General features: G+C 47.9%; 1 protein-coding gene across 3 annotated transcripts in view; it reads right to left on the minus strand.

Moving 5' to 3' along the window:
* Window positions 1–18,819, minus strand: part of FOXN1 (forkhead box N1) — a 530,094-nt gene that overhangs the window by 117,509 nt on the left and 393,766 nt on the right. The gene's annotated exons all lie outside the window — the stretch shown is intronic.

An 18,819-nucleotide genomic window follows, 5' to 3' on the forward strand; every position in this document is an offset into this window, starting at 1 on the left:
GGCATAGGTGCACCCTAGGCCTACCAGGGGCTGCAGCATGCATTGTGCCACCCTTGGTTCACACAGCCTGGGTAAGGTGGTGTAATCACCCCTTACTTGGATATAGTATACCTATATCTATATATCAATATAGACACATAAACACCTATAAGTCACTCCTAGGGCAGGCCTTAACAATCCTGGAGCCAGAGTGCTTGGTTTTATGTGAGAGGGTGCCCTAGCATGAGCTGAGCCCCTCTGCAGCTTTCGGAACCATCTCCTTATAGCTGTTCTCTGATATAGCCATACCATATACTCTTAACTTTCACCTTGCTGGTAGGTCGCTCCCCCACCACACAGCTCCGCCTGTGTGTCCTGACCCTGCCCCAGCTGCAGCTGCTGTAAAAGTTGAGGCCCTACTCCACCCGCAGGCTACCACCTGCGCCTCATCCCTGGTGGCCAGTGGTAGGCCTTAGGTTTGTATCACTGTCGCTGTCTGTCTGTCTTCCCTGTACTGCCCATACTGTCTTCTGGTGTCTGTGACGGCTGTTGCCTGTCTCCCCCCTGTGCCTGTATTCTTATCTGTGCCCGTTCTCTTGCCTTCTGCTCCCCTGATTGCACCCGTTTTTCTTGCCTTCTGCTCCCAATTGCACTCGTTTTTCTTGCCTTCTGCTCCCCTGATTATACTCGTTTTTCTTGCTTTCTGCTCCCCTGATTGTACTCGTTTTTCTTGCCTCTGCTCCCCTGATTGTACCCGTTTTTCTTGCCTTCTGCTCCCTTGATTGCACTTGTTTTTCTTGCGTTCTGCTCCCTGATTGTACTCGTTTTTCTTGCCTCTACTCCCCTTTGTGCCTCTGTGCCTCTTTCCCCCCGTTTTTTTTTACCTTTCTGCCTTTTCTTGTGACCTTTCTGCCTCTGTGCCTCTTGTTTCCCCTGTTTTTTTGTGACCTTTTCTGCCCTTTCTTGTGACCTTTGTGCCTCTGTGCCACTCGTTTTCCCCCGTTTTTTGTGACCTTTCTGTGCTTTTTTGTGACCTTTGGCCCTGCTTGCAGGCAGGTCGCCCCCACGCCGCTGCTCGTCACCTGACTGCCTGGTTCCTGCCTCCTTGTTTCCTGGGTTTTTGCCTCCCCTCTGCCCTGTGCAACAGTTCCCCCCCTCCCCCGCCGCTCCCGATCCGACCCTTTCCCGCCGCTGCTTCCCTGCGGCCCTGCCTCCCCTGCAGACCCATTCGCCTCCCCACTCCCGCCTCCCAGCTGCTCCTCCCTCCCAAGCCACCTAATATGCAAGTCGAGAAGCAGCCGCACAGCGGGTGCACTGCGCACTTCCGTGCCTGGACCGCGCCCATCACCAGAACCCCTGAACCCATGAACACCACAACACCAGAATCCATTACGACGCCAGCACCCTCCATGCACTCAACACCGGCCGAAACCACACCTGCTTCCAGGCCGCCCGAAACGAACCCACGGACCCTTCTCCTGCCACACCTGCAGCTTCACCTGCGACAGAACCACCAAACCTCCAAGGACTGGACCAAATCACCTCCGCTGCATACTCCTCAACACCCGCTCCGCACGCAAACACGCCGTCGAGCTCTGGGATCTGCTCGACACCTCAGCCCCAGACGTGGCCTTCCTGACCGAAACCTGGTGGAACGACTCCTCAGCGCCCGACATTGCCATAGCCATCCCGGATGGCTACAAGATCACCCGCAGGGATCACGCCAACGGAATCGAAGGAGTAATAGCCATCATCCACAAGTCCACCCTCAAGGTCGCCACCACGCAGACGACACCCTCAACACCGCCGAACACCTGCACTTCCGGATCCACACCGACCCCAACACCACCCTCAGAGGAACACTCCTCTACCCAGGGCTCAGTTCAGCGACTCCATCGCCGATCTCACCAGCACCCACGCACTCGCCTCCACAGACTACATCCTCCTCTGGGACCTGAACTTCCACCTCGAGAACAACAACAACGCCAACTCCGCCACCCTGATCGACAACCTCGTCAACCTGTGCCTCAGACAACTCGTCACCGCACCCACCCACCCACGCCGCCGGCCACACGCTGGATCCCATCTTCTCAACAGGCTCCCACGTCGCCTTCGACCACACCACCGAACTCCACTTGACTGACCACCGCTGCATCCATTTCACCTTCAAGAAACCAACCACGCACCACCGCACCCAACAGCTGCCTCGTCGCTGCTGGAGCAGAGTCACCGAAGACCAGCTGATCACCTCCCTGACCAAGAACCCACCCACCGACCCCACCAACCCAGACGCCGCAGCCCGAAACCTCAGACAGTGGATCGATAACTGCACCAACACCCTTGCCCCGCTCAAGAAACCCTACAAAAGCCGCGCCAACAAGAGAGCCACCTGGTTCACCGACGAGCTCCAGACCTCTAAACGTGCATGCCGGAAACTGGAGAAGACATGGCTCCACAAACTCACACCGGACAACCACGCTGCCCACAATGATGCCACCCGCAAACAGCACCACCTCATCAGATTAGCCAAGAGATCCTCCTTCAAAGACCGCTTGGATAACGACACACACGACAGCAAGGAGCTCTTCAGCATCGTAAAGGAACTCTCCAACCCCAGCGCCAATGGCAACAACATCCCGCCCTCACAAGAACGGTGCGACTTACTAGCCATCTTCTTCCACCGCGAGATCGCTGACATCCACGACAGCTTCAACACCACGCCCGCCCCGACTACGCCAGACTCCAACTTCCCTGTGAACACCACCAGTGCCAACCGCCTGACCTCCTAGTCCAACGTCAACTACGACGAGACACGCAAGGTCATGAACTCCATCCACTCAGGATCTCCGTCTGACCCGTGCCCACACCACGTATTTAACAAAGCAGATGCAGCCATCGCACCCCAACTACGGAAGGTCATCAACATCTCTTTTGAAACAGCGACATTCCCGGAAAGCTGGAAGCACGCCGAAATCAAGGCCCTCCTCAAGAAGCCCAAAGCGGATCCCAAGGACCTCAAGAACTTCCGGCCCATCTCCCTGCTCCCGTTCAAGGCAAAGGTCATCGAGAAAATCGTCAACATGCAACTGGCCTGCCACCTCGAAGACAACAACATCTTGGACCCGTCCCAGTTCAGACGAAACCACAGCACCGAGACAGCCCTCATCGCCGCCACAGACGACATCAGGCGCCAACTAGACAACGGCGAAACATCAGCCCTCATCCTTCTGGACCTGTCAGCCGCCTTCGACACAGTCTGCCATCGCACTCTAAAGACATGCCTCCTAGAAGTCGGAATCCAAGAGAAGGTTCTTGACTGGACCACGTCCTTCCTCTCCGGCAGAACCCAGAGCGTCCTTTCCCACCCTTCCGATCTGAAGCCACCGACATCATCTGCGGCATCCCCCAGGGCTCATCCCTCAGCCCAATGCTGTTCAACGTCTACCTGGCCCCCCTCGCACAAGTGGCCCGCCATCAGGACCTCAACATCATCTCCTACGCTGACCCCCTCAGCTTGGGACGACTCCTGGTGGCCGACCACACTGGGAACAGCACCAACACCCACCGACCATGCACGCAATCTAGGATTCATCCTCGACTCCTCCCTCTCCATGTCTAAGCAGGTCAACGCAGTCTCCTCCCCCTGATACAACATCCTCTGCATGCTCCGCAGGATCTACAAGTGGATCCCGACCGAAAAAAGAAGAACGGTGACACAGGACCTCGTCAGCAGCAGACTGGACTACGGCAATGCACTCTACGCAGGAATCCCAGCCAAACACCTGAGAAGACTACAATGCATCCAAAACGCCTCTGCCCGACTGATCGTCAACGTCCCCCGCCGCAGCCATGTCACCCCCCACCTGAGAGACCTACACTGGCTCCCCGTCGACAAGAGGATCACCTTCAAGCTCTTCACCCATGCACACAAAGCACTACACAATGCCGGACCAGCCTACCTGAACAGCAGACTCAGCTTCCACACCCCACCCGCCAGCTCCGCTCCGCCAACCTCGGCCTCGCCGCAGTCCCCTGCATCAAACGAACGACCTCCGGCAGCAGATTCTTCTCCTACCTCGCCGCCAAGACCTGGAACACCCTCCCTACCCACATACGGCGGACCCAAGACCTACTCGCCTTCAGAAGACTCCTCAAGACCTGGCTCTTCGAGCAGTGAGAGCACCCTCCCCTCCCCTCAGCGCCTTGGGACCCTCACGGGTAAGTAGCAGGCTTTACAAGTACTCTGATTGATTGATTAAGTGCATTATAATCCCTGCGGTTAATGCTTCTGAGGGTACCAGCAACTATCTGACAGCACTCTGAGGTTCAGCAGACTCGGGTGCAACTCTGTGCATCAGGTCTTGGTCCTCGGTGCTGCACTGTGGCAGTTGTACTGGCTTGAAGACTTTGGGCTGTCAACTTGCCCCATTAGGCTTCTTCAGCTGTTGTGTCCCTGTGCTGCAAACAAGAGGCCAGTCAGCTGGCCCTTCGAGTTCTCTTGGCTTGACTGGGCTCTGAAGACAGCTTCTCCTTGAGCAGTACTTGGTAGGCACAGTCTCTCTCTTCGCTAGCCACCAGATGCAGTCCTCGTCAGTGCATCCTCTCTCTGCTTATCCCTCGGTGCAACAGGGCAGTACTTCTGTCCTTCTTCCAGGCTGGTCAAGATCTGAGCCCATTTTATGCTCAGAATGTGCTCTCCGGGTAGGATTCGGTTGGGTAGGTAATGGGCTACCAGGTTCCCTCTCACGTTGTGACCACTTCCTGTGTAGTGTGGCATCTGGAATTCGCAGGACGCACCATTTTACCCATTCCCAAGATGGAGAGACCCCTCTCCTGGTGGTCAGATCCCGCGTATCTCAAGCTGCACTCAGAATATGTGGTTATGCTCGCTCGGCCTTTCTTTCTATTTCAGAAACAAACACCCAAAGTGAGGATTTTGTTTCTAATATAAAAAAAAAAAACAAGGACGCTGAGGTGTATGGCGTTTTTTTTCTGTGCATGGCGACCACTGTTGATTTTCACTGCTCAGGCCGCAAAGCCCTGCATGGCTATAGCAGCCTGTGACATTTTAAAATGGCAGAAAGTACCAAGGTGAAATACAGCGAGTGAGCAAATGAAACCCAAACCCACTTTTACAACAAAGGTTCGTCTGCGGGAAAGGAAGGGGTGTTGTTTTCCCTAAAGAAAAGTGCTCCTGTGAGACCATGTGTGCTGAAATGGAGTCCGTCCCTAGTCCAGGGTAGGAATGGTGCAGGCATTGCATAGAGCAGCTTATGCTTGCTCACCAAGTCTGTAAATGCAACAGAAACATTGCACTGTATCTCACTCCATAACAATTTCAGGCAGCTCTGATGACAAACATGCAGTAATGTCATTATATATTGATTCAATTAAGCATCGGTTGCAAAATTCCAGAAGGTGGCGCTGTTTGATTACACTACTTCAGAACAGATTAACATGGTTATACTAACTAGCAAGAGAAATATGATATTGTAAAATATAGTAATACAATAAATTGAAAGAAGTCTTTCAGCTTTCACTGGCTCTCTAAATCTAGTCATTCAACGTGCTACTGACATCACCTACTGAAAAAGGATCAAAGGTATCAGTCCCTTAGAAACATGAAGCACCAATTTAGAGAACGTTTTAATCCCTGCACAAAGTACCGGGGCATTAGGTGGAGGTTTCTGATTGCCCTGAATAATCAGCTACACCAACACTGTAAAACGGATGTCTCTGACTGAACGAGTGACGTGCAGCTTGGCTGCATGATGACACCGGGCTAGAGCTACAACAGCCTCTGAGACAATATTTTATTGGCAGGATGGGGGTCACTCCTGCTGCAGACATTGCCGGATTAAACCCTGTGGAGGCGCCTAGGCTGTCAAAATTTCGTCCCACCCGCTAATATTCTCGAAATAACCAATGCACCGTTGTTTTAAAAAATGACAGCTGTCAGAAGAGGATCTTTTAAGAGACAAACTGTTATCTGAATCTGATGTCTCTGTTTTATGCACTTTAAGTCAGTGTTTCCTAAACTGGGGTCCGCAGAGCCCCAGGGGTCCGTGACACACTCCCAGGGGGTCCTCAGGCAGCACTTTTAAAATCACCGCAAAGTTCCTTGTATAATTAGCAGTTTTCGAGCAACAATAAAAGTGTCAAGATAGCCCCAGTGATTAATGTACTTGCTGGAGAGAGATGAGAGTTGTGTCCAGTGGCAGCTTTGATTTATCTAATCTAACACAGAGGGTTAATATGCCTACTGCAAACAAGATGTAACATGCATTTTAAAAAACATTATTTTATGTGCATAGGCCAGTGGGTCACTGCTTTTGTCACAGAGATGCTTTTGTTACTGTGCAGTTCATAAGTGCCAATCGTAATCTAGCACAGTGACCTATAAACAGTCATCAAAGAGCTGCTTGTAAACTGCATGGTACAAATTAGTAACTTGTGTTTTTCACATGATTGAGAGTCAATTCAAAAAGCACTGTTTCTAAAAGCAAATCGGCTCACGGGTAGTGAGGGCGAAGAGAAAGTGAAGTCATGGCATTAACTTATTTCAACAAAACAACTGTTGAGACGTAAATGTATGTGCATGACAACTGTTATAGATGTCCTTTGATGCAGTGTTTATTAAAAACAAGTATAAAAAAAACTGTATGTTTTTTCCTAGTCTTTCATTATGCTGATGCCGCTTAAAAGGTTTCTTTGGGTGGGAATACATGTGTAATTTTAAAGCAAGTGCTAACCACTGTGTTATGTTCTGAATCCTGATTTTGTGATTTTCCAGACCTAGCACCCTTTAAAAATTCCTGCCAGTATGAATGACATGTGAATTCTACACCCTCTAGTACACTTTGCCTAATGTAACCTTTTCTATACACTGATTTACACATATCATTCATTGTCTCTGTATGTGTGTGATGTAAATGCTCTGACATCCTACAATGGTATGAGAGATGCTATAAAACAAATTAAATACATGTAACAGAGGGGCTATGGAGAGATGAGAGGCACTGTTGGAGGGTGATAATAAGGGAATCATGGAAGAACCCCAAAAAAGATTGTCGCATTCTGGTGCATATTAAGGTCTTCATTTACTATCCTTTAAAAGCTAATACAATTCAATATATAATGATAAATGTGTTGTAGAAAGTGCCATTGTTTCCTAAAATTTTGGAAGAAGAACCTCCCAAAGCCCCCTCTATAGTGGTCAGGCTCACTCACTGTACTTGGGTGTGCCGTATGGGATTGATATGAAAAAACAGCCCTGGCAGGAGCCTTGTACTGCGAAATAAAACCAACCATTCAAACATTGGTCACGGAGATACAGCACCAACCTTCAATTAAAACTTTTCAATTTTTGCAAATTCTTCTATATAAAATACTAAAATCCATAGTAATTTGAGTATTCGTTCTGTGTGCAAACGTGTGTTTATTTTTTCGAATTACTGTTTTAATGTTTGAAATTTACATCATACAAATTGCTTGGGGGTCCCCGGCTTCCAGTGGTGACTCAACGGTGGTCCTCAGGAGTGAAAGCTTTGGGAACCACTGGTTTAATGTATTAATTAATTATAGGATGTTTTATTTTATTTTAAATTATTATTTTTTAAAACTCTTTATTAGTTTGAAAATTAGGGCAAAATACATTCATAAATTACATACATGAGGCTGAAATCAAAACTGTTAAATACGGTGACTCTGTACAGGAGGATGGTATTCATTTTATCATGAACCGTACATATGACTCCCATCTCACAGCACCCCACTTCTTGTGTCTCTTTACATGGCCAAATCATCTATCTCTAAGTCAGGCGAATCACAGATATTACCTCTAAACTTGTTCCATGCCCCCATACCTGCTCCCATTTTCGAGGACATCCACGGTGTATAAAGACCGTTCTTTCAGCCACCATGGCCTCATCCATGTCCTTACACCACTTCCGGAGTGTCGGAGTGTCTCCCGACCCCCACAGCATGGCAATGTTACGTTTGGCAACTGTCATTGGTAGCGTCACCCAGTCCTGTGCCTGACGGGTGAGGTCATTAGGCTCCCACACGTTTATCAGACATCGTCTTGGTTCTGGCAGTATTGATATTTCAACCGTCTGTGAAATGGTCCACATCACCTTAGCCCAGTAAGCTACAATGTGTGGGCAATCCCAAAGAGTGTGAGAAAATGTACCATCCTCCCCACAACCACGTAAGCAAAATTGGTGTTGAGCTTTCCCTATGTTATGGAGCGCCGTTCTAGTGTAGTATGTGCGATGTAACACCTTTAGCTGTACAAGGCGAAGTCGTGAGGGTATAGCCGCTTCCCTCGGTGAAGACACAGCCTCTTGCCATTCCGACTCCTCGAAGTCTCCCAATTCGAGGGACCATTTTTGTCTTAGCGCTGTTGTCGGGTCTGCAAAGTTATTAACCAGTTTACGGTACGTGAAGGTTGCCGCCCTTTTAGTCATATGCTCCGTCAGAAGTCTGTCCTCCAGAGGAGTAGCCTCCGGTAAGACAGTGCCAGGTGTTAAAATTGCCTGTAGCGCGTCTCGAATTTCCAGATACCTAAATGTTTCCATCCGTGCCAGTTCATATTGGGCTTCCAGGTGGGCAAAGGTGACCACTGCTCCTTTTTTCCAAAGATCACCTACAGTGGAAATACCTATATTATCCCAGGTCTTGTAGAATGTCAGAGCACTTCATCACACATATACAGAGACAATGAATGATATATGTAAATCAGTGTAAGAAAAGGTTACACAAGGCAAAGGGGACTAGATCGTGTAGAATTCACGTCATTCATACTGGTAGGCATTTTTAAAGAGTGCTTGGTCTGGAAAATCACAAACTCAGGATTCAGAACATTACACAGTGGTTAGCACTGACTTTAACATTACACTTGTGTTCCCACTCAAATAAACTTTTTTAGCAGCATCAGCATAATGAAAGACTGGGAAAAAACATATAGTTTTTTTATACTTGTTTTTATTAAGCACTGCATCGAAGGACATCTATAACAGTGGTCATGCACATACATTTACATCTCAACAGTTGTTTCGTTGTAATAAGTTAATGATGACTTCATTTTCTCTTCGCCCTCACTACCCGTGAGCCAAATCGCTTTTAGAAACAGCGCATTTTGAATTGAGTCTCAATGATTGGAAAAACACAAGTTACTAACTTGTACCATGCAGTTTACCAGCAGCTCTTTGATGACCGTTTATAGTTCACTGTGCTAGATTACGATTGGCACTTATCAACTGCACAGTAACAAAAGCATCTCTGTGACAAAAGCAGTGACCCACTGGCCTATGCACATAAAATAATGTTTTTTAAAATGCATGGTACATCTTCTTTGCAGTAGGCATATTAACCCTCTATGCTAGATTAGATAAGTCAAAGCTGCCACTGGACACAACTCTCATCTCTCTCCAGCAAGTACATTAATCACTGGGGCTATCTTGACACTTTTATTGTTGCTCGAAAACTTCTAATCATACAAGGAACTTTGCAGTGCTTTTAAAACTGCTGCCCAAGGACCCCCTGGGAATGTGTCATGGACCCCTGGGGGTCCGTAGACCCCAGTTTGGGAAAAACTGCATTAAACTATTGAAATAAAACCCATACATTTCACAACACAATAATTAGAATAGCTGGGAAAATGTTGGATAGTGGAGGCTTAAAAATTACTATTCCCACTCCAGTGAGTCAACAGCAGGGAAAGTGTTGGATAGCAGAGGGGTAAAAATTACTGTTCCCACTCCAGTGAGTGCGACAGTAGGGAAAGTATTGGATAGCGGAGGGGTAAAAGTTACTATTCCCACTCCAGTGAGTGTAACAGTAGGAAAAGTGCTGGATACCACACCAGGATACCACACCAATTAAAACAAAATCAACATTTTGAGTACGCCGCAGATAAGGTGAGGTGCTTTAAAGTAATTTTTTTAAACTTCAGCAATTGTTAATAATAGGGCAGGTGAGAGGCGGGTGGCGTAGAGGAGCTTCTCGGATAGTCACGGAGTTTGTTATGAAATGAAATGAAATGAAATGAAATTTAGGTCTTATATAGCGCATGGCTGCCCGTGAGCGTCCCAGCGCTGAAATTGCAGAACTTCTGAGGGTGAAGTCGGGGAGAGGGAGGAAGTTATTGCGGGAAGAGGTGAGTTTTTAGAAGCTTGCGAAATTTCAGAAGATTGGTCTCAGAACGAAGATGAAATGGCAAAGCATTCCAGGAGGTGGCCGCTGTAACCGAGAAACGGCGTCCTCCAGTTCGGGCTTTTCTGATTTTGTGGACTGTGGCCAGATTACCTTGAGCTGAGCATAGGGGCCTATTGGGTCTGTATGGAAAGATCATGTCTTTTAGCATTGGGGGCCCTTGATTTTGCAAAGCTTTATGGGCCGTGCAAAGGGCCTTGAATTTGACCCTTTCGCGGATCGGCAGCCAATGTAGTGCCTTAAGGGCGGGTTTGGCTGAGACTCTGCGAGAGGTCCCAGTAAGAATCCTAGCTGCAGCATTCTGTGTTCTTTGAAGAATGTTGATCGTGGATTCTGGGGCAGCAAGAAAGAGAGCATTGCAGTAATCTAGTCTTGATAAGACTAGACCTTGCACGAGCAATTTCTGTGAAGGTCCTGGAAGTAAAGGGAGGATCTTTCTGGAGGAACGCAGTAGCCCCACACATGTGCCAGCTGTTTTTTTCGCTTGCGTTTTGAGGGATAGGTCCTGTTCAAGCCAGAAACCCAGACTTTTTAATTCAGTCTTGGGTTGAGGGAGGGGGCCTAAGCATGCTGGCCACATGGCGGATGGAAGAGAAGATATTTTATTTCCCAACAGCATGAGCTCAGTTTTCGAGCCATTGAGCTTGAGCCTTGAAGCGGACATCCAGGCATGAATTCCCTCTAGACAATCATGAAGGTTTTTTACCTTGTCCTCTTCCAGGGAAAATGATACGATCATTTGGGTGTCGTCAGCATATGTGACGGCTTTTATCCCAAAAGGGGAGACCACGTCATCCAGGGGGGCCATATATGTGTTAAAAAGTGTAGGGCTCAGTGAGGAGCCCTGGGGGACCCCACACTGGAGAGGGAGAATGTCGGATCGCGCATTCCCTTCGCAGACCTGAAATGTTCTGTCTTTTAGAAACGAAGAGAGCCAGCAAAGGGCTGTGCCCCTTACTCCCAAACTGAAGAGGCGCTTAATGAGGGTTTTGTGGTCCACCGTGTCAAATGCAGCGCTTAGATCCAGGAGGATCAGTAACACTGATCCTCCCGAATCCAAGATGCATCTTGCCTCTTCAACTACCTTCAAAAGGGCTGTTTCCGTCCCTTGACCTGGACGGAAGCCTGTCTGTGTGGGACGAAGGAGATTGTTGGTTTCAAGGAAGGCAGACAATTGCTTGTTGACCACCTTCTCTGCAATCTTACTTAGTCCAGGAAGGAGTGAAATTGGGCGGAGGTTGGTCAGATCTGCAGGGTCCATACCAGGTTTTTTCTGCAGAGCTTTAACAATGGCATGTTTCCAATTAGGAGGGACCACTCCTTGGTTAAGCGAGGCATTAATAAGGTTAGTGGCCAGATGCGAGATGGTGGGTCCAACTTGTTTGAGAATGTGTATAGGTGCTGGATCGTTAGGGGAGCCACTTTTCAAGTCTGAAAGGGTTTTTAAAAAATCGTCATCAGAAAGTTGGCTGAAACTGTCTAAAGTTGGGCCACTGACAGAGGCTGATGAAGCGGTCAGGGAATTATCATTGTTTAAAGGAGGAAGTGATTGTAGGATCTTGATGATTTTATTTTGAAAGAAACAAGCTACTTGGTTGCATCTGTCCGCTGTGGGTTGCTGGTTTGGGGGGGTGTTGGGTATAGTGAGGAGCTCTTTAACTATTTTATAGGTCTCCCGAGAAGAATTAGAGGCAGCTTTGATTTTTTTATCAAAGAAGGAGGCTTGGGCTGATTTTCGCGCCGCTTTATAAGTCCTCATCGCTGCTTTGTATTCTTCCTTGATGGTGGGGTCCCATGTTTTCCTCCATTTGCGCTCATGGATTTTGCAGATTTTCTTAAGGTTCCTGAGTTCCTGTGAGAACCATGGTGATTTAAAAGAGGTACTTCTTTTCTTTAAGTCTATCTTCGGGGCGACTATATCCAAGGTGGAGGTGATCCAATTAGTGAAGTTATCGTTGGCTAGCACAGGGTCAGGATCTGCAGAAGGGGTAGATCGTGTCAACTCCTGTGTCCAGTCTTCAAAAGGTATTCTGGACCATAGTCTGTCCCGTTCTCTTGGAGTTTGCAAGTGGCCAGTGATTTTGCTAGTTTGCCACATAAAAGGGATGAGAAAGTGATCAGACCAAGGGAGAGGGAGTGAAGGGCGAGCTACAATTTTTGTGAGATTGGCAAATAGAGGATCCAGGAGGTGACCCTTAGTGTGGGTTGCCTCTGAGTTAATCAGATGAAGGTCAAGTACTTTTAATTCTGAGATAAGATCCCCAGCAATTTTATTAGTACTGTCCTCAAAATGTAAATTTAAATCGCCAAGCAGGATAAAATTAGGGGTCAAGGTACAAGATGAAGTGGTGGTATCCAGTAATGATCTGACAAAGTTACCTGTGGCCCCCGGAGGACGGTAAATCAAAAGACCTGACAGGGATTTATTGGGAGTTAGTTGAAGTGAAAAGTGAGCACTTTCACAGTCCTCAATCCCTCCTTCCTGTAGCCTACAAGTGATGGAATTCCTGTAAATAATCGCTAGTCCGCCTCCTATGCCTTTTATTCTGTTTTGATGGTGTATGAGGTAATCCTTGGGTAACATACTCACAATATCAGCATCTGAATGAGGCGTTAGCCAGGTTTCCGTGAGGAATAGAGTATCTAATTGTAGGTCCTGAATAAGCGTTTTTATCTCTAACGCATGCTTGACAGCCGATCTGCAGTTCAATAATGCCAGACTGAAGCTGTTGGTTGTCTGGTTGGTGGGTATCTCAGGAGCATCGTTGTGGAAAGTAATTAAAGGGATCGGGGTTGGGAGTGAATTTGCCGCGCAAAATTGTAGGAGGTAGTCCCTTGTATGTCTAATACGGTGCTCGTGCAAAACGGGCATAGTGGGTGGCCCTGTGCCCGGCCTGGCCCGGACGGGCCCAGACGGGCGTGCCTTTGGCGCGCCTTCGGCGCGCCGCCGGCGCACCCGCTGCGCCCGCCCGCTGCGCGGACGTGCAAGTCCGTTATTTTTATACATGGTAGGGGGGAGGGAGGAGGGTGGGAGGGGCGGTCAACTGGACCGTCGACCTTCCCTACCCAAGATGGCGGGTCCGTTCGGTGAGGCGATTAACAGCGCCTGTCCCGAAGATGCTGCCTGGCGAAGCAATCTCGCTGTAGGTAAGGCAAGTCCGAGTCTAAAACAACAGTTTAAAATATATACAGTTTTTAAAAGTATCTCGGGTCCAACTAGCGGGTGCTCGGGCACGACTACCCAGAAGAGCCTGTGCTCCTAATAGTGTTCCGATCAGGGTAATATTCAGATTAATTCACAGAGTGCGCTAAGTATCTCGGGTCCAACTAGCGGGTCCAACTAGCGGGTCCAACTAGCGGGTGCTCGGTTATCAATTCCGTGGCGCTCTGCGTAGCCCCACTACGCCCACTATGCCTAGGCTTACTTTATTTCAGCCTTTGATATTGTATGTCTCCAAAAAAACGGGAAAACAAATTCAATAAATTGTCCAGATTTTGAATCTTTCGAGAGAGTCCAACAATAAGATCATCAATAAAGGTAGCCATCAGGGGGTTTTGTTGCACTGGTCGCAGCAAAACTACCATTCCAATTAGAGAAACTTAATACAGGCCCATCATGGTTACTGCTAACCATAGTAACATTTACAATAATTATGTGGCTTTTTATTTCTAATAATAGTAAACATACATTTGCACCCAGGAGGTGAAAACCTTGCTGACTTATTCGAACTGCTATGAAACTTAATGCAAACATACAACTTTAGTGGCATACTATTGATGGGCAACACCAATGTCCGTCATATGTCATCAGATCCCAAGAAAGACACTAGTCGTAAACAAAATCAATTGTGAAATAGCCTGGAGTAAGCCACTATACCACAGAAAACACCCATTGGGAAATGTGTTGCTTCAATCGTTATCTAATATGAACTTAGTGAATAACAGTCGCTTAGACAAGGACATCCCAATATCATCATCATCTAGATAGCTTTTATCAACTGAGCAAGTCATAAAAGCACATACATATGGAAACAAATAGATTAAAAGTAGCTCCAGAATACGAAAGTTAAGATCGTAGTTAAAATCTAAGTTAATACATTTGTGCAACAAAGCAAGTATTTTATATTATATTATATTATAGGCAAGAATGTTATATTAAAACAGGGCTAAAAAATAACACATTGAATGAAATCAATGTTATCCACATCACTGCTTGTCAAATCCCTCTGCTGTGCTGGACAGCAATGAAAACGGGTGTGGTCATGATGAGCTGAGCTCGTCATGAGCACAGGAGCACTGTACTGCATGACGAGCTGAGCTCTTCATGAGCATGGAAGGGGTTATACGCCCGTTTAAGCTTAAACGAATCCCACTTAGCCTAGTTTCCCCCATATTCGTGTTGGATAATAGGTGGTTTCAGTAAGAAATTGCCAGCCTTGCTAATTTAGAATGGATCCGCCACATCCACCTCAAAAACCTGGCAACAGGGATGGCATACCTGGGAGAGGAGTCAGAGCGTAGAATTCGTAAAGGTTCTTTGTATAATCGTGTGCCCAGATTCTTACAGAGATCGCCCAGCCAAACTTTCAGTGGGCTGGCGTAAGCAGGGCAGGCAAAGAGCACATGGCAATATGATTCTACTTGTTTGACACAGACAGGGCATTTATTATCCCTGGTGCAAGACCATTTGGATGAGAAAGACTTCAACAGCAAAGTGCCAGATCTAAATTGGAAGTAAAGTTTCTGATTCAAAGGCTTTATGATTTTATCCAAATATGGCTCTTGGCTCGGGCATGGTTTGATTTGAAGAAAGAGCCCCCTGAGTGTGGAAGGGTCGTGAGATCTGAATTCTTCTTGTGCAACCATTTCCTAATATATCTCTTTGAGAATGATTTTAGAAGGGAATGTCGAAGTGAAGGGGAGATCCCACAAGTGTGAAAGACCCATTTTATAAAGCGCGTATGTCAGATCTCGAAGCCTACTAATTTCATAAAATTGATCCGAATTATTAACATACCTTAAGCCCTCAGTTTATACTGACAGTTTCCTGCGTGACCCATAGATGTCGCCTGTATATAATTGGGCAACGCTTAGCATGGTCCTTTAGAGCTTTGCTACCCAGATCCTTCCTTAGGGGGAGGGTGGATGTGCTCTGTGGGAGGCTAGTGATTGCGTGTAAAAATGCGTTCTCTGCTAGTGTGAACTGATTCAGGTTTTTTAGGCTTGAACTCACCACTTTGCTATCATAAATTTGAAGAGCCGGGCTAATGGGCTTTCGTCAGAGAGGTCTTAACTTCATTTCTAAGAGGGCTGGCTAACTGTCAGTGCTTTAGTGCCATAGCTTCAATGTTGGGCTTCTACCTCATATACTTCTGAAGTTTGATGCCCAGATAGACAAAAGTGTCCATCTGCTCCAGGGGGAGCCCATCCATCATTATTTTCCCCATGAAAGATCAATGCTGGTTAAATGCCATGAGTTTTGTCTTTGCGGTGTTGATTTTAAGGCCTCTCTAAAGACAAAACTCTTCATAGCGGTTGCTGCAATCCACTAGGTGTTTTGGAGATTATCAGCGCATCATCCACAAACATGAGGATGGGAATTTTCCTTACAGCTAAAACAAGGGCTTCAGTGTGAAAGGCACCAAGGAAATCTGCAACACCATTTATAAATAGAGAGAACAGAGTCGGTGCTAGCACACATCCCTGACAAACACCCTTGTGCACAGGGGAAGGATCAGTCTTATTTCCTGCAGCCCCCCACCGTATTTGTGCATAATTGTCCTCATGGAGATGAACAATTAGGGAGAGCAGCTCTAAAGGTAGCCCCATCTCCTTCAGGACCTCCCACAATTTGTTCCTAGATACCATGTCGAAGGCGGAATTTAAATTGACAAAGGCAGCGTACATGCTGCCCTTGCCGAGGATACCTATACGGCAGTAAATAAGAACGAAGTGGAACACCTGATCTATGGTGCTAATGCAGGCCCTGAAACCTGCCTGTAGAGGGGAGAGAGCAGCATTATCATCAATCCAGTCCTGGACCTTGGTTAGAACAAGCCTAGCCACCACTTTCTGCATGCAATATATAGAGCTAATTAGCCTATAGTTACCAGATAAGGATTTATCTCCCTTTTTGTAAACAGTTATTATCTCCGCCCCCCTCCAGGATGTGGAATTGGTGCTCCTTGGACTATGGCGTTGGCTAATAGAAGTATGTAAGTAGACTATTAGGGCTTGTCATGCAAGACATTGTCTGCGGGAATGCAATCTAGGCCCAGTGCCCTGATGTCTTCCTCATTAAAAACTATAGCGGAGGGGAAATGGTGAATTAGGGATGGTACAACATTAAAAACTTCTTCCTTGGCATATTGGGTGGCAAAAAAATTAACCCATGCATCGGGGTCAATGTGGTTGTCCGGTGACTGTGCTACTCCTCCCCTGCTCCATTTAACCAAATTCCAAAACCATTTAGAGTGTTTGTAATAGCTGGCGGACTTTAGTTCCTGCTATCTTTCCTCATTTTATTATTATTTTTTTCCGATTGATGTGTTTTTCTTGGAGAAAGGCTATGTGAGTTCCCCATCGCACCAGATAAGCATGCAACCTAGGACGTTGCAGCATTGTGTGGAGCCCCCACACATTCCAGGTAATACATTTCAAACTAAGTAACATTCCCATGCTGTGACCAATTTCTCCAAAACATCTTCCCCTTACATTGAGACACACCGGTGGATCTAACTACCCCAACTAAACCCCAATACTGACCCCAACTCCCCCACCCCAGAACAGGTGCTACAACGCTAGTACCCATCCAAACTTCTAGTCTACTTGTTCCTTTAGTAAAAACTAAGGAACCACACCCACACAAATTTAGGGGAGTGTGCCCAGAACCTCAGAAGATCAATCTCCTAGTCCTCCAACCGCTAGTTCCATACCCCCCAATCTGTGGCAACTTTATGGTGGGACCCCAATGTCGTATACTCATCTGTCTGTTTTAGCCTCTCCAATCGCCAACGCTCAACCACCATCTGGGCCAGGGGGAAATGCTCCAGGGTTGCTCCCAATCCCCAGCCCCATCTCGCAGCAATGCGTTCCTACTCTGTCTGTGTCTCCATGGGTTTTTGGGCCGCGGGACGGTGTCTGCGTATGAGCCCCGATCGGCGCGGGTGCGGCCCCTCCGCCAGTACACTTGTGCCTCGCCCCGCTTCCACAGTGCCCGCTCTATATGACTCCAGCCAATCCCAGGCTACCTCAGGGCTGTCATGAAAGCACATCTTACCATCCATGGCTATCCTGAGGCGTGCCGGAAACATCAGGGAGTATTGGAGGCCTTCATCTCGAAGCGCCCTCTTGACCTCTAAGAATGAGGCTCGCTTGCACTGTACTTCGAGTGTATAGTCCAGAAACAGCATCACCTGGTACGGGCCCGCGGTCCGGGCCTTGTGCAGCAGGAGCTCTCTGTCCTTATGGTGAAGCAGTCTAGCCACCACTGGTCTGGGCGGTCTCCTGGGAGCCAGCAGTCAAGCCGGTACCCTATGCGCTCTTTCTAGAGTATAGCATGACGACAAGCCTTCAGGTGCCACCTCTTTCTTTGCCAGGCCTCCAGGTAATCCATCATGCTGGCCCCTTCCACTCCTTCCGGCAGCCCTACCACTTGAATATTATTCATTTGGTTTTTCCCTTCAGCGTCTTCCGCCCTCCTCTCCAGGGTTTGCAAGTGGTTCTGGACATCAGTCATCTGGGCCTCCATCGCTTTTTGAGCATATTCTAGGGTCTCCAGGATGTCTTCCGTCTGTTTCACTCTATCGGCAAGTTTAGCATGGTCAGCACGGAGTAATCCCAATCCTTGTGCCACATGCCCAATGTCCAACTGAAGAGCTTCCTTGGTATCCGTAATGGCTTTAAGTATTTGATCCACCTATTGTTGCAGCATCCCCTCTATATGCTGTGTGGACCTTTCCTGTTTGTCTGGTGTGCCCGCGTCTTCTTCCAGTTCAGGGGGCACACCCGTCTGCTTCCTTCTGGGCTTCTCCATTAGTAATTGTGGTGTAGGTTCCAGCGCCTAAGCAGTCCCTCTTCCGGCTTCCAATATTATTCTTGCTCCACGCCTGTGGGGAACTCGTGCCTCCAGCAATTGGAACTGCCTTCACTGACTCAGCACTCCCTTCTCGCCTTGTAATCTTCCGCTCCGCCAGCTCACCCCGCAAGTACCTCGAATTGCAGTCCACTTAGTGCATGAACTCTCCCCACAGTTGTTGCCCCCTGCCGCGGGTCAAGGGCTGAGCAGCGTTCCATCGAAGAACCAGGCCTCTCCATTGCACCATGCGGTCGCTCTCAGGGGCAGGGGAGGTGCATCAGGAGTCTCGCTCCTCCTTTATGGTTCCTTCCAGGGTCTCCCCTATTGCTCTTGCACCATTGCCCTGTCCTTTCCTCTTTCGTGCAGCTATCCGCTGCTCAGTTCCGAGTCCCAGTCCCCTGGCTTTCAACCACTCCTTCAAGCATGCAGCCTCCGTCCCAGGGCACACCCCACTGCAGCGCTAAAAGGACTTCTACATATCAGGATCTTTAACACAATACTCCCAAGTAGTTATGTTATAGCGCCATCATTGCGTAGCACGTCTGGGC

This window comes from Lissotriton vulgaris, chromosome 2_1, assembly GCF_964263255.1.
Source record: "Lissotriton vulgaris chromosome 2_1, aLisVul1.2, whole genome shotgun sequence".
In the NCBI taxonomy this organism is placed as follows: Eukaryota; Metazoa; Chordata; class Amphibia; order Caudata; family Salamandridae; genus Lissotriton; species Lissotriton vulgaris.